This window comes from Hemiscyllium ocellatum, chromosome 30 (assembly GCF_020745735.1).
Source record: "Hemiscyllium ocellatum isolate sHemOce1 chromosome 30, sHemOce1.pat.X.cur, whole genome shotgun sequence".
Classification (NCBI taxonomy): Eukaryota; Metazoa; Chordata; class Chondrichthyes; order Orectolobiformes; family Hemiscylliidae; genus Hemiscyllium; species Hemiscyllium ocellatum.
In genome coordinates this window covers 4,031,472-4,044,391 of record NC_083430.1, presented here as the reverse complement: position 1 = coordinate 4,044,391, position 12,920 = coordinate 4,031,472, and positions in this window count along the sequence as shown.

Genomic DNA, 12,920 nt, shown 5'->3' with positions numbered 1-12,920 from the left:
ACCCCCATTCTGATCTTCTGATGCAAAAAAGGTCATGCTGAAGCAACTAAAGATGGTTGGGCTGTGAACATTGCCCTGAGAAACTTCTATGGAAGATATCCTGGAATTGAGATGACTGACCTCCAATGGCCTCAACAGTTTCCATATGTGCCAGATATGACCAGCAGAGAGTTTCCTTTGTAATTTCCATTGCTTCCAGTTTTGCTAGGGCTCCTTGTTGCCCCATCCAGTCCAATATAGCCCTGAAGCCAAGAGCTGTCACTCTCACCTTGCCTCCGGAATTCAGTTTTTTTGTTCATGTTTGCAAGGCTGCAATGAAGTCAGGAGTTGAGTGGCCCTGGCAGAACCCAAAGTGGGCATCCCTGAGCAGGTTACTGCTGAGCAGGTGCTGCTTGATAGCACTGTTGGTGGCACCTTCCATCACTTTACTGGTGATTGAGAGTAGACTGATGGGGTGGTAAATTGGCCGGGATGGATTTGTCCTGCTTTTTGTGTACAGAACATATTCGGACAACTTTTCACATTGCTGGGGAGTTGGCCAGGGTTGTAACTGTACTGGAACAGCTTGGCTAGAGGAGCAGCAAGTTCTGGAGTACAGGTTACAGAAAAGACACATGGGTACATCCAGCTGAATGGCCTCATTCTGTGCTGTTCACCATTCCATGAGTACATTTGATTACTCTCTGTCACCTTTATCCCCTTCTCTGTATAAAGCCTATCAAATCATTGAAAAGTAAGCACAGGAATGGGCCCTTTGGCCCATGATGTTCTGCCAAACATGATAGCGAATTAAACTAACCCATTCTGCCTGCCCTTTGTCGATATCCTTCCATTCCTGTCATATTCATTTGCTTATCTAAACATCCCCTAAATTCCCTTATCATATCTGCCATCACCATAACCTCTGGCAGTGCATTCCAGACTCCTACCATTCTCTCAGAAATAAACTTGCCCCTCACATCTCTTTTGAACTTTTTCCCCTCACTGTAAATACATAGCCCCTAATATTAAACATTTCAACTACACTATCTACACATCTCATAATATTATAAACTTCTAAGAAGTCTCCCCCTCAACCTCCGCACTCAAGAGAAAACAAGCCAAGTTTTCCCAATCTCTCCTTTAGCTCATACCCTCTAAACCTCCTGGTAAATGTCTTCTCCACCCTCTCCAAAGCCTCCACATCCTTCCTATAATGCAGCAATCAGAATTGAACACAACACTCTTAATTGTGGCCTAACCAAAGTCTTATAAAGCTGCAACATGACATCCTGACTCATGAAATCACATCCTCGACCAATAAGGTAAGCATGCCATACGCCTTCTTTACACCCTAACTACTTGCATGACCACTTTCAGTGAGTTGTGGACTTGAACCCAAGATCATTCTGTAGATCAATGCTGTTCAGAATCCTACCATTAACTAAATACTTTCCCTTAACATATGATCTCCCAAAGTGTAGCACCTCACACTTACCCGGATTAAACTCCATCTGCCATTTCTCCACCCATATATGGAACTGGTCTATATCCTGCTGTATCCTTTGACAACCATTGACAATTATCCACAACTCCACTGATATTTGTATTGTCTGCAAACTTACTAACTCACTCATCTACATTTTCATCTAAGTCATTTGTATAGTCTACGTCTTCAGTACTTTTTCCAAAATGCTGTCAGGGCATATAGCCTTTGTAGCATCCAGTGCCTCCAACCGTTTCTTGATATCACCGAGAGATAATTAAATTGTCAAAAGACTGGTATCTGTAATGCTGGGCAATACTGGAGAAGGCTGAGATGAAGCATCTACTTGGCATTTCTGGCTGAAGACTGCTGCAAATGCTTCAGCTTTATCTTTTCCACTGATGTGCTGGGCTCATCCATCTTTGAGAATGGGGGGTATTTGTGGAACTTCCTCCTCCAATGAGTTGTTTAATTGTCCACCACCATTCATAAGTGGATGTGACAGAAATGCAAAGCTTAGATCTGAGCCGTTGATTGTGGGATTGCTTTGCTCTGTCTATCACTTACTGCTTGCACTGTTTGTCCTGCAAGTAGTCCTGTTTGGTGGCTTCACCAGGTTTACACCTCATTGTCAGGTATGCCTGATGCCGTGGCATGCCCTCCTGCACTCTCCATTGAACCAGGGTTGATGGTAATGGTTTAGTGGGGGATATGCCAGGGCATCAGGCTACAGATTGCGCTGGATTACATTTCTTCTGCTGCTGATGACCGACAGTGCCTCCTGGATGCCCAGTCCTGAGTTGCTCGATCTGTTCATAGTCTGAGTATGGGTGCTATACAATACAATGAAGGGTATTTTCAATGTGAAGGTGGGACTTCATCTCAACAAGGTTTGTGCAATGGTCACTTTTACTGGTACTGTCATGGACAGATGCATCTGTAGCCGGTAGATTGGTAAGGATGTGGTCAAGTACGTTTTTCCTTCTTGCTGGTTCCCTCACCACCTGCCGCAGACCCAGTCTAGTAGCTATGATCTTTGGGATCTGACTAGTTCAATCAGTAGTACTGCTGCTGAGCCACTCTTGGTGGTGGACTTTGAAACCCCCACCCAGAGTATGTTTTGTACCCTTGACATCCCCAGTACTTTGTTCAATGTGGAGATGTACCGATTTATCAGCTGAGGGAGGGTAGGATGTGATAAGCAGAAGGAGGTTTCCCTGACCATGTTTCACCTGAAGTCATGAGACTTCATGTAGTCCAGAGTCAACGTTGAGGACTCGTAGTGCAACTCTCTCCCAACTGTATGCCACTGTGCCTGCCTCCACCTCTGCTGGGTCTATCCTGCCAGTGGGACAGGACATATCCAGGGATGGTGATTGAGACATTGTAAAGTATGATTCCATGAGTATGATTATGTCAGGCAATTGCTTGACTAATCTGAGACAGCTCTCCCAACTTTGGCACTAGCCCCCAGATATTAGTAAGGAGGACTTTGCAGGATCAACAGGGCTGTTTCCTGCAGTTGTCTTTTCCAGTGCTTGGGTCGATGCCAGGTGATCCGTGAGAGTTTGTAGCGATTGATATAATTGAATAGCTTGCTAGACCATTTGAGACGGCAGCTGAGAGTCAATCACATTGCTGTGGAGTCACACGTAAGCCAGACTGGGTGAGAATGGCCAATTTCTTTCCCTGAGGGCATTATGAACCGGATCATTTTTATCCCAACAATTTCATGGTAATCCGTAGATTGTTAATTCCAGTTTGTTTTTCGAACCTGGGTCCCCAAACATTTGCTGGGCTTCTGGATTAATAGTGTAGTGATAATATTACTAGACCATCACCTCCCCATGACTCCTGGTTGGAGTCATATCTGGTAGAAAGGAAGACAGTTATGGGTTTGGAAGTCAATCATCTAGGAGAAAGTGAAGACTGCAGATGCTGGAGTATCAGAGCTGAAAATGTGTTGCTGGAAAAGTGCAGCAGGTCAGGCAGCATCCAATTTTGAGAGCTTCTTCAAGGAAGGCATCCATGCAAGAGGATTCTGCAAGTTGGATGCTACCTGACCTGCTGTGCTTTTCCAGCAGCACATTTTCAGCTTGGACATCAATCATCTCAACCACAGGAGTTTGTCAATGTAGTGTCCACGGCCCAACCATTTTCACCTTCTTCATCAACAGCCTTCATCTATGGTAAGGTCACACGCATGGATGTTAATTCATGATTGTACAACCTTCAGCAACATTTGTGACTCCTCAGATATTGAAGTAGTCCAAGTACAAATGCAGACAGACCTGAACAAAACATTCAGGCTTAGGCTGATTATGTGGTAAGTGAGAATTGAACTACTTAGCAAGAGAGAATCTGACCACTGCCCCACAACATCCAATAGTATTACCATGACTTGGAGGTGTCGGTGTTAGATTGGGGTGTACAAAATTAAAAATCACACAACACCAGGTTATAGTCCAATAGTTTTATTTGGAAGCACTAGCTTTTGGAGCGCCATTCCTTTATTGGGTGGTTCAACCACCAGATGAACGACTGGCAGTCTGAAAGCTAGTGCTTCCAAATAAATCAGTATTACCATCACTGATCCCCCCCATTCCCCTATCAGAATACTGTAGATTTAACAGAAATAGAACTAGACTGACCATGTAAATACTGTGACTACAAAAACAAGCCACAGGCTAGGAGTACTGCAGTGAGTAACATACTCCAGATTTGTAAAGCATAATTCAGGAGTGTGATGAAACACTCCCTACTTGCCTGGATGACTGTTGCTCCAGCAATACTCAAAGGGTTGACACCATCCAAGACAAAGCAATGTGACTGATTGACACCACATCCACCACATACACACACTCACAAGATGTACTGCAACAACTCACCAAGACTCCTTAGACTGGATTTTCCAATCTCATGACTACTGCCATCTAGGAGGACAATGACATGGGAACACCATCGCCCGCAAGTTCCCCTCCAAGTCATTCACCTTCATGTTTTGGAAATATATTACAGTTCCTTCAGTGTCACTGGGTTGAAAACCTGGAACTCCCTCCCTAACGTCATTGTGGATGTCCCTACAGTTTGTGGACCTGCTGTCAATCAAGAAAGCAGCTCTACCACCATACGCTTAAGGGCAAGTAAGGATGGGCAATAAATGCTGGCCCAGTCAGTGACACTCGCATCCAGTGAATGAATGAGAAAAAGACACCAGCTCTGACCGTGCGGAATTCCTTCAGTTCTGAAAACTGTCAACCAAGATAATGTGCAGAAACTTTTGAATGGAAAGCTTGAACTCATAAACTGCTGACCCAAAAGTTAATCATTGTATCAATGATCTGTAATGAACAGTAGGACAATTCATCACAGTGGCAGCCACAGTGTTAAACCAAATCCTTCATTTTAATCCATTGGATAATGACACTGGAATTTCCCACCAACCTATTTTGGCACTCTTACTGAAAAGAAGCACTGAGCGGCTGCCTTTGTTATTTGAGGCTTCAGATGATTATTTCTTGTGGTGAATTCCATGCCCATATTTCCAGTTACTGACTCTGAAAGGCATTGATCGCTCGAAAAAATACACAAATAATCCCACAACTGAAAAAGTGTTCAGAGAGCCGGACTCAGTGAGGGGTGAATCGTACTGAACATGTTCACAGCCAATCCTTCATTTACTGACAATCCCCCCAAAATTCAACTAAGTGTATTGACCATTTTCCTTTATTACTGGCCATGCCAATTTGAATCTAATTCAGTTACACATCCTGTTGATTCTGCGTGAGGGATGATGATTGACATTTGTCTAGCAGGTTCTGATGATTCAGTGTCCTTTCTAACACATGGTCACCTGAACAGTGCAGGAGTTCAATCTCAAGACCGAGCCTGCTGCAATGTTCAATTTTATTGTGGGTGCAGAGGAGCCATCGCTTCTTTGGGGGTGGCTGAGGAGTCCTGCCAAGGCCAGCCCCCAGTAGAGCAGCACCCCCTTGCACCAGAACATAACCTCCACGTTCTTTAAGAATGACCTTCAGTGAGAATGCATAGCATATCCTCCCCTCCACAGCAGCCTTGTCTTTACCCTTGGTCTTGGTGATGGTTTGGGTTATGTAACTGGCTTATCTGCATCCTTGGCCCATTAGTACTCAAGAGACACACTCTATTCTATTATCAAGCTGCCAGTCTTTACTAGGCCAATTCCTCTGCTTACTGTACAGATTAACTCAAGTGCATCAAGGATTGAGAATCTTAGGTGCGACAGACAGTAGGAGACTATTGAATATTATTGCTCCAGCCATAGTAGCCGATACTCCCACATGGAGTGATCCTATTTGAATGGTGTTAGGTGAAGTTGAACTGTTTAATGTTGCCTTCTCTGTGTTTACAGCTGGTCCCAATCCCTCAGTGACACTTAAAAAGTCAAAACCCTGCATTTTTGTCAGTATCTGGAATGCAGACACCAGTGAATCGGAGGAATGTGATGAGCTGGGATGTTAGAACTGGCCTCAGCAGACAGGGTGAACATTGACTAAGCCAGTAAGCCCAATTAATGCCTAGTGAAAGCGGAGGGGAGATGTTGGATTTAGTACAGGAGACACACACAAATCAGAGGAGTCTGAGATATAAACTCAGCCATTCTATCCCAGGGACAGTAACAAATGATAAGCCAGTGCATCCAACAGCTCACCAAGAGACTACAGGACACAGTCAGTTAAATGAAAGATATTTGTTCACACCTACAACAGTGTTGAAGTGTGAAGAAAAAACAGTGCTTTTAAAAGGATTTAACCCAGTTTCCTACTCTCTATTCCTGCTCTCACTCTATCACACTAATTTCTCCTCTCCACTCCTCACCTCATAGCTGCTGTATGGTGTATGTGTCTCAGTACGTGTGTGTGTGTGTGTGTGTGTGTGTGTGTGTGTGTGTGTGTGTGTGTGTGTGTGTGTGTGTGTGTGTGTGTGTGTGTGTCAGTTGGGTGTGTCACAGCCTTAATTCCTGTAAGGTCTGTGTGTTTTTAGTTACAGCTCCCATAAATAGTACAGTCAAATCTGAAACTAAAACAGAAATTGCTGGATAAACTAAGCAAGTCTGGCAGCACCTAGAACAAAGAACAATACAGCACAGGAATACGCCATTCGGCCCTCCAAGCCAAGCAGATACATTTTGCCCTTGCATACTAAAACTGCCTTCACTTACAGGATCCGTATCCTTCTATTCCCTTCTTATTCATGTAGTTATTCAGGTGCTTCTTGAATGCTATTATTGTGTCCGCTTCCACCACCTCCTCTGCATTCCAGGCACTCACCACCCTTTCTGTGAAAATCTTGTCTCCCACGTCTCTTTTAAACTTCCCTCTCTTGCACTTTTTAGATTAGATTACTTACAGTGTGGAAACAGGCCATTCGGCCCAACAAGTCCACACCGACCCGCCGAAGCGCAACCCACCCATACCCCTACATTTACCCTTTATCTAACACTATGGGCAATTTAGCATGGCCAATTCACCTGACCTGCACATCTTTGGATTGTGGGAGGAAACCGGAGTACCCGGAGGAAACCCACACAGACACGGGGAGAATGTGCAAACTCCACACAGTCAGTCGCCTGAGTCAGGAAATGAACCCAGATCTCTGGCGCTGTGAGGCAACAGTGCTAACCACTGTGCCACCATGCCACCTTGAACCTGTGTCCCTCAGTAATTGGCCCCTCCACCCTGGAAAAAAGCCTCATACTTTCCAATCTGTCCATGCCATTCACAATCTTATAAATTTCTATTAGGCCGCCCCTCAACCTCTTGCATTCCAGTGAAAACAGTCTATCCAGCCTTCCTTCATCGCTAAAATCCCCCATCCTGGTAATCCTTTTCTGTACTGTCTCCAAAGCATCTACATCCTTCTGGTCATGTGGTGACCAGAACTGTACGCAATATTCTAAGTGTAGCCTAACTAAGGTTCTATAAAGTTGCAGTATAACTTATCTATCTTTATACTCAATGTCCCTTCCAATGAAGGCAAGCATGCCATAAGCCCTTTTTACTATGTTATTTACCTTCAGTGATCTGTGGACATGCACACCCAGATCCCTTTATCTATCAATACTCTTAAGGGTTCTGTCATTCACAATATAATTTCCACCTGTACTTGACCTTCCAAAATGTATCACCTCACAATTGTCTGGATTAAACTCCATATACCATTTTTGTGGCCATGTCTCCAACCAATCTATATCGTACAGTATCCTCTGACAATCCTCCTCACTATCTACAACTCCACCAATCTTTATATCAACCACAAATTGACTAATGAAGCCATGTTTTCTTCCAAATCATTTCTGTACATTACAAACAGCAGAGATCCCAGCACTAATCCCTGTGGAACGCTACTAGTCACAGTCCTCCATTCCAAAAGGCACTGTTTCACCATTACACTCTGTCTCCTCTGATTAAGCAAGTTCTGCATCCATCTTGCCAAGTCACCCCTGGTACTATGTGACCTCACCTTTTGTACAGTCTGCCATAAGGGACCTTGTCAAAGGCTTTACTGAAGTCCATGTAGACAACACCAACTGCTTGTCCCTCATCAATCTTCTTCATCACTTCCTCAAAAAAACTTGATCGAGTTAGTGAGGCATGACCTCCCCTGCAAAAAAAAATGCTGTTTATTGCTAATAAGCCCATTTGCTTCAAAATGCATATCAATATTGTCCCTGAGAATCTTTTATAATAATTTCCCTGTCACCAACATCAGACTCACAGGCCTGTAATTTCCAGGATTCTTCCTGCTACCCTTCATAAATAATGTGACAACATTAGCTATTCTCCAGTCCTCTGGGACCTCACCTGTGGCCAAACAGGGTACAAAGATGTCTGTCAATACTCCAGCAATTTGTTGTCTTGCCTCCCTCAATATTCGGGATAGATCCCATCCAGATCTGGGGATTTATCTACATTAATAATTTTTAAGATGCAGAACACCTCTTTGTTTTTATTAGCAATTTGCCTTAGAAACTTGACACTCCCCTGAGATCATCCTCCACCAATTCCTTCTCTTTGGTGAATACCAATACAAAGTATGTGTTTAGAACCTCACCTCCTTCCTCTGGCTCCACACATAGATTCCCTCCTTTGTCCTGGTCTGGGCCAATCCTTTTCCAGGCTACCCTCTTGTTTTTTATATATGTATAAAAGCCTTAGGATTCTCCTTAATCCTGTTTGCTACTGACTTTTCATGACCCCTTTTAGCCCTTCTAATTGCTTGTTTAAGTTCTTTCCTATGGTCCTTATATACTTCAAGGTCTTCATCAGTTCCCATTCTCCTGGACCTTGTGTATGCTTCCTTTATCTTTCTGACCAAGGTCATAACATCCCTGGTCATCCAGGGTTCACGTAACTTACCATAACCTATCCTTCATTCTTGCAGGAATGTGCCGCTCCTGAACTCTTATCAACTGCCGTTTGAAATACTCCCATATGTCCGATGTAGAATTACCCCGAAGAGAGAAAGCAAAGTTAGCATTTTGGGTCCAATTCTAAAGAAAGGTCGCTGGGCCAGAAGCATTAACTCTGCTTTCTCTCCACAGAGGTTACCAGATGTACTGAGTTTCTCCAAATAATTTTTGTTTTCGCTCCTTTACAATCGGTGTGTATCTCAGTTTCAACCACAGTACAGATTGTGTGTCTCAATGTTAATACCTGTATAAGTGTCAGTTCTATATCAGCTCCTTTATAATCTGCTTGTGTCTCAGTGTCAGCTCCTGTTAGGTCTGTGTGTATCTTACTGTTAGATTCTGTATGTCTTGCGTGTGTCTCAGTGTCAGCATTTGTAACATGGTCAGAACACAGTGGATAAAAAGAAACAAATAACTCTAGTCTGGTCACACCCATTGCTCTTTAATATTGCCTGAGGAAATATTTAAATTATTGGGATTTGTACCTGAATGCACTAACATCATATATCTTATCTATCTCCTTTCAGCATAGAGAGACATTAATCTATCTGCTGACATTAGGTTACCTAGACATGGAGATTTAACAATAATTTAAATTCAAAGCATATACTTTGGTGACATACTTGCAATCTAATAGCAAAGGAAAATGGCCAAAGGTGAAAGGTGAAAGGCTATAAACTGGCAATGTTGCAGGCACAGTTGGGCTCTCAGTGTACCTCCTGGACAAATGCAGCACTTTACATTATAGTCAAATTATTCCTGTGTTTCTCAATACAATCCTAAATTTGTCCAATTTCTTCCAACATCATTGAGTCATAAAATCACTGAAACATACAGCACAGAAACAGCTTGTCCATGCCGATCATGTTTCCTAAACTCAACTACTCTGATTTGCCTGTGTTTTGTCCAAATCCCTCTAAACTTTTCCTATTCATGTACCTGTCCAAATGTCTTTTAATTTATATCAATGATCTGGATGTGAACACAGGAGGTATAGTTGGTAAGTTTGCAGATCACACCTGGTGGCACGGTGGCTCAGTGGTTAACACTATTGCCTCACAGCGCTAGGGTCCCAGGTTCGGTTCCAGCCTCGGGCAGCCATCTGTGTGGAGTTTGCACATTCTCCCTGTGGCTGCGTGGGTTTCCTCCAGGTGCTCCAGTTTCTCCCACATTCCAAAGACCTGTAGGTTAGGTGAATTGGCCAAGCTAAATTGCCTATAATGCTTGGTGCTAGTCAGAGGGAAATGGGTCTGGGTGGGTTACTCTTCGGAGGGTAGGTGTGGACTGGTTGGGCCAGTCCTGTGGGGAATCTAATCTAATCAAAATTGGATGTGTAGTGGACAGCGAAGAAGGTTACCACAGAGTATAATTGCAACTTGATCAGATGAACCAATGTGCTGAGGAGTGGTAGAAGGGGTTTAATTTAGATAAATATGAGGTGCTGCATTTTGGAAAAACAAATCAGAGCAGGACTTATACACTTAATTATAAGGTCTTAGGGAGTGCTGCCGACCAAAGAGACCTTGGAGTGCAGGTTCATAGTTCCTTGAAAGTAGAGTCGCAGGTAGATATGAATAAGAAGGGTTTAGAGGGATGTGGGCCAAGTACTGGCAAATAGGACTAGATTAGGTTAAGATATCTGGTTGGCATGGACAAGATGGACCGAAGAGTTTCCATGCTGTACATCTCTGTGACTCTATGACTTTATGAATGTTGTAACTTTACTTGCCTCTACTACTTCCTCTGGTAACTAATTCCATATACGCCCCCTCTGTATGAAAATATTGCCCCTCAGGTTACTTTTAAATATCTTGAACACCCTCAAAATTCTATCCGTTACCACTGTCTCTTGTCCCTGACACCCCAGTTAATCCCCTCACTGTCAACAGTGGAGATGGCAGAGTGGTTTGACAGTCACCTTGCTGTTCAGCAATTCTCCATCCAGGTTCTTTTCCAGGCCATCAGGGAAAGGCAGGAGATGCTCTTTTCCACAGAGAGCAGTGGAAGGCCCTCCTGCTTGACCAAAAGGCAGGCTGAGCAGAGGTGGTGGAGGTGGTGAACTGCTCTGAGATGCTCTCAGAACCTGAGGCCAGTGCAGGGAACAGCTCAATAACCTACACCGATTCACAATGGTATATGTTAGAGTGTTATCATCAACAGGAGTGTCTCCTGCAGTCAGCAGTAATGTACATATGGACGTGAGCAGCTATGTTAGAAAAGTGAATCTGTGACTGGCCTGGTAAATCTTTATTGCACTGCCCCTGCAGCTATAATATCTTTCCTGAGATAAGGAGATTGAATCCTGGGAATGTGTCTCCTTTTAGTCCCATTAATCTTCAATACTGTTTCAATATTAAATGTTGTTAATAATTTCTGAGTGTCACACAATTGTGTTGAATCCAAAGCCTCCTAGTGCTGCATCCTTTTGAAACCATTAAGTGATCACTACACTGTTCCACTTCTCCTTCAAGTTGTAATAAATATTCAAACTTTCTTTTGCAGTTTATGTTTCAAAATAAAATACAAGTATTCTTACAGCACTTACGTAGCCCTCTTGTGGAACAGTGGTAGTATCCCTATCCCTGGCCTGGAAGGCCCAGTTTCAATTCAAGTAGAAAGTGAGGTCTGCAGATGCTGGAGATCAGAGCTGAAAATTTGTTGCTGGTTAAAGCACAGCAGGTCAGGCAGCATCGAAGGAACAGGAAATTCGACGTTTCGGGTCAGAGCCCTTCATCAGGAATGAAGTGCTGAGTGATTTGGGAATTTTTCATGAGCAGTGTGCTAAAAGTCAAGAGTGAAAACAGAAAGTGCTTTAAATACTCAGCAAACTATACCTGTGCAGAGAGAAACAGTGATCATATTTCTGGATAGTAATCTTTTTTCAGAACTTGACATGAAATGCTGTCCGTCTCTTTCTTCACAGATGCTTTCTGACCTTCAGATTATTTCCAGTATTTTCTGTTTCCCCCTCATTCCTGATGAAGGGCTCTGGCCCGAAACATCGAATTTCCTGTTCCTTGGATGCTGCCTGACCTGCTGTGCTTTAACCAGCAACAAATTTTCAGCTCTGATCTCCAGCATCTGCAGACCTCACTTTTTACTTGAAGATTTTAACCTACTGTGAATCCTCTTGCAAGGATGCCTTCCTTGAAGAAGCTCTCTTCCTCCCTCTAGCCTCATTCCTGATGAAGGGCTCTGGCCCGAAACGTCGAATTTCCTGTTTCTTGGATGCTGCCTGACCTGCTGTGCATTAACCAGCAACAAATTTTCAGCCCAGTTTCAATTCAGTCTGCCCCAGTGGTGTGATAACAACACACCTGAGCAAGTTGATTAGAAAAATAGGTTAATTTGAAAAAAATCAAGCTGCCAACTTTAGCAAAATCAATATTCTGAAGCTGGAATTTTAAAATTAAGAACAGAAAATACTGGAAATAATCTGAAGGTCAGAAAGCATCTGTGAAGAAAGAAACGGACAGCATTTCATGTCAAGTTCTGAAAAAAGATTACTATCCAGAAATATGATCACTGTTTCTCTCTGCACAGGTATAGTTTGCTGAGTATTTAAAGCACTTTCTGTTTTCACTCTTGACTTTTAGCACACTGCTCATGAAAAATTCCCAAATCACTCAGCACTTCATTGCTCTGATTGCAAACTTGCCCACTTACATAGAGAGTTTATAACTTGAGTTATCCAAGTTACAACTGTTAAATCAGCTTCCTGCTATAGTAGTTAGATTAGATTAGATTCCCTACAGTGTGGAAACAGGCCCTTCGGCCCAACAACTCCACATCGACCGTCCGAAGAGTAACCCACCAAAACCCATTTCCCTCTAACTAATGCACCTAACACTATGGGCAATTTAGCATGGTCAATTCACCTAATCTGCACATCTTTGGACTGTGAGAGGAAACCGGAGCACCCGGAGGAAGCCCACGCAGACACGGGGAGAATGTGCAAACTCCACACAGTCGAAAAGCGTGGCACAGCAGGTCAGGCAGCAGCCG